The following is a 4,572-nucleotide window of genomic DNA, read 5'->3' on the forward strand; positions in this document are numbered from 1 at the left end:
ATATATATATATATATATATATATAGATAGATAGATATATGTATATATGTGCTTAATTATACAGAACAATTGCAAATATGTACAAACATATTAAAGTTTACTCTCAAACATTCACACGCATACACTCACATGCATATACACACTATCTATCTCTGTCTCGCATACATACACACACACACACATACACACATACACACAAACACACTCACACACAGAAATATGTAGGCTCGTATGTATAAATATTCACAAACATATTTATAAGCAGGCAGTTATTTATGTAAATAACTTTACACATATAGCGACTCAAAAATAAATCCCACGATCAAAATTCTCTGTGACTTTACATTCACCGCATTTGCGTGTTATGTCTATTTAAATCAACCACTAAGAAATTCAGCGTGTACGAATCGTCATCAGAATGGAAACAACGAAGCAAAAACCGAAAGTATTTAATCAATGTTTATAGACATTTCCTCTTAAAATCTCTCAAGCTGTCATCAGTTATTCACCAAATAGTTTTATTCAGCGAGTGGAAGACAAACACCGCCATTTTTGATGCAACGTATCTGCTTTTTAATACTAGTCGCAAATACAAATCTTTTAGTTGAACCATCGTCTGAAATGTCCAGACGGTCTCAACTGACTCGTATTGAAATCTTAGATAACTGAAAATTCTCAAGATGAAAGCGAGAAAGTTTACGCTGAAGTTTACCGCTCAGCGTTGATAGCTTTATTTGTATACGTGGAGTAACGATTTACGTTTTATATATTTAGTTGCCAGTTTGTTGTCACCATCATTTTTCTCCTGAACAGTGCACCAGAACACATGCTACGTATCTCTTTGAAATTCGGCTAGTCAAATACATGCAATACATTTATCTCCGTTTATCACGGCTGTTTTATTCAATCAGTGATAAATGAGTCGCCTTCATTCACGTTCTAAATTGAACGAATAGTAGATTTATTGGCAACAAACTTGCGTCAAACATTTTCTTGATAGTCTTTTAACGTTTCCTAGATACAGCACACTCGTCTGCGTCGTTTGGTAGGAACAGGCACCTTTTTTCTACTCACTGGTCCCATGATGGTGCGTGTGATTTTATAAATTTGTATAAGGAAATACGCAGCCTTGCTTTAGGGTTACATAAACGCAAGCGATAGTGAATACATTTTGGATAGCCGAGCATTTTGGGTGCGACTTTGCTGTACCACCAGAATCTTTGCCAAAATCGTCTTTCCGTGTTGTCGTTGACACAACAACATGTTTATTTTTATCAAGTGGTACCGTACCACCTACAAGTTTCAAGTAAATTTTTATCAAATTCTTTAGAGAAATCAACCCTCGAAAGGATGTGCCCATATTTTTCGTAAGCTCATCATTACGTATGTATTTGAATAATGGATAGGCCAAATAATAGATGATACAACTGTTGTGCAAATTCTAAATAATATCTAGTAAGATTTCAAAAAGTAATTAAAACTATAACATGATATATAAGAAGAATGTAATGGAACGAGATACTGGAATATTTCTGATCCAAATGGAAAAACAAAATTCTGAATGACACAATTCTTAAAAATGGTCTAGAATGATATATGTCAAAAATAATGGTAGAGGAATATTCAAAAGAAGATCGATAAATTTCGCAGAAGCTCCGCCTGTTGTGATTCACAAATATAAATAGCTTTTTTTATGTTTATGGACCTATAAGTGACAGCGGAGACGAAGGAATTTAGTCTCTGTTACCCCTCCCCGCATACAAGCACGGACTTTGTGTGTGTGTGTGTGTGTGTGTGTGTGTGTGTGCGTGTGTGTGCGCGCGCGTGCATGTATATATATCTACGTTATTACACATATGCATTCTTGATCATATATACACATTCGGATACACACAAGGAGGAACACTGGCCACTAAAACAATTCATTTGGCCATATTTTTACTGCCCCCCCCCACCACATTATAGAAGACCATTACCGTCAAAATGTATCCTTATACGGCACAGTACATGCATCCATTCATAGAACAGAACAGCTGCTAGATTTACAAGCAACGCAGCCCAGCCTCCAAGCGTCACTGCCTTCTTAATCACTCCGTGATTTTTTTTTCTCATATTATCATTTTTGCTTTTGTGTTTTGATAGCTTGCCAAAGAATTTTCTGTTATCTTCAGAAACAACATTTCTCACCCTAGATGACTCCGTGCGTTCTATATTTTCTGACCCGTTCTATCGAACTCCACATTGCACTAATTCGACATCCCCCCACCCAAGTTCCTTCTTTGCGCGCCAGTCTGCTTCCTACGTTGAAGAAGCAGATCCAGTCACTACGAATCAACAAACCTAAATATTCGGGAAAAAAAAACAAATAAAATATTCTTCGATTAAACCCAAAGCGTACACTGCAAATCGAACCCTATGCGAGCGAAATACTTCAGTGATTTCAAACTTGGTGTATCGTATCCAACCTCCCAAAGAAGTCAACTTTTGATTTCTTTTAAATGGCTGCTTATCACTCTCACTTGAAACATCAAAAAGGAGATGTGAAGCGCTGTATGTCCATGTCCTCCTGAGTGACCGCTTATACTCATACAATAAAGCCAGACTTACTGTTTTCCAGTGGTCTTTTGCCAAAGACGTATTTACCTTTATGGTCGGAAGACACAAGTCTAAACAGATAATTCAATCCTCCACTGTCAGAGATGTTGTCAAATTTTTAATTAATAAATAATTATTTATTATAGAAATATTAATATTTCTAAGTCTCTCTAAAGGAGACTACGGCAGCGGTACTGGATATTAATAGTTATCACCAAGCCATCATGGCAGTTCAAAAAATAGGACGAATGCTGCCGTTGATAATCTCCAAGAGGCAATCGCCTCGCCTCTATCTAGGTATGTGGCACGCATCTCTCCATTTTCTTATCTTCATATATATATATATATGTGTGTGTGTGTGTGTGTGTGTGTGTGTGTGTGTGTGTGTGTGTGTGACGGGCTTCTTTCAGTTTCTGTCTAGCAATTCCACTCACAAGGCTTTGTGAGAGCAACGCCATCCCAATATTCGATTGTAGATGTTTAACATTTGTTAAGAATCATAAACCCTGTGTAGAGAATTAACTGAAGTACAATGGCCCTCCGTTGATTACTACGACGAGAGTTCCAGTTGATCCGATCAACGGTACAAACTGTTCGTAAAATTAACTTACAATTTGCTGAGCTATCCACAGACAAATGTACCCTTAACGTAGACCTCAGGGAGATTCAATGTGATACAGAAGGTGGCATGCCTGGCCCTTTTTAATTCCAGGTACAACTCATTTTTCCCAGCTAAGTGGACTGGAACAACGTGAAATAAAATTTCATGCTGAAGGACACAACGCGCCAATAAGAATCGAACCTACGACTTCCCAATCGTGAGTCGACTACCCTTAGCACTCATGGATGCACTTCACCAGCTGAAGATTATTTTACCCCTGAGAACTCAGATGCATCTAAAAGGTGTCTGTGGTTGGGATGATTGTCTAAAACTCAACAACACGGTGAGTACAAGCAACAGACATCTTTGTTCGTTGTCTGTCCCTAAAACAGCCGTCACTGCTACTCAGAATCCTTTTCATCCTTTATCGGATAATGAGGATTATAAAACTCGCGTCCAGCTTTCCATTGAAATGAGCAGAAGAGTGGGCAAATTGTTTAGGTCGATCCCAATGCTCAACGAAAGAATGAAAGGCAAAATCGACCTCAGCGGCATTTGAGCTCAGAACATGAAGACGGACGAGACACAGCTAAGCATATTGCCCCGCGTGCTAAAGATTCTGCCAGCTCGCCGCCCGAGACGAACCCACCTCTATGGTTTCAAATGTTCTCTTGTAATAGAAATAGAAATACAAATATATGTTTAAATGTCACTTTAGATGTTTCCAACATGGATTAATCTAACAATAAACAATCAGATTAGCGAGAAAACTAAAACAAATCAACAGCTGATATTCTTTTTTTCTCTGTCTCCTAGTTTCCTTCTTTTTCTTCGACTACTTCATTGGCTTTAGAGAAAACTAACAAAGCTGCAGAGCACTCCACTTTTAATATTACGCGTAGGAAAGATGGAGGACGTTAGCAAAAGGACAAACGAAGTAAAAAGATGATGGAAATGATAGATATGTGAAGGCGATGTGGATGGCATTGTGGGAAGGGGATTAGAATGAGGTTGAACACACTTTATCACGATGATGCTAATCTTGTTGCGGCTGCTGCTGCTGGTGGTGATGAATACGTATTAGTAATGATGATGATGATGATGATGATGATGATGGTGAAGTACGTAAACGGAAAGCAATGCGGAGGCGGATGTGAATAATGAAAAAAAAAAGAGTTAGTACAAAAAGACGAAACAAAAAAAAAACAAAAAGCAAGGGTTATATAAAGATATAAAGATGCATAAAGAAGCATGAAGAAGAAGAAGAAGAAGAAGAAGAAGAAGAAGAAGAAGAAGAGTAAAAAACAAGCGAAGCAAATTAAATAAAAATAAATGCACAGTAAAACAAAAATGAAAACAAAATTGAAGTAAAGTAG

The sequence above is a fragment of the Octopus bimaculoides genome, chromosome 7 (genome assembly GCF_001194135.2).
Source record: "Octopus bimaculoides isolate UCB-OBI-ISO-001 chromosome 7, ASM119413v2, whole genome shotgun sequence".
Classification (NCBI taxonomy): domain Eukaryota; kingdom Metazoa; phylum Mollusca; class Cephalopoda; order Octopoda; family Octopodidae; genus Octopus; species Octopus bimaculoides.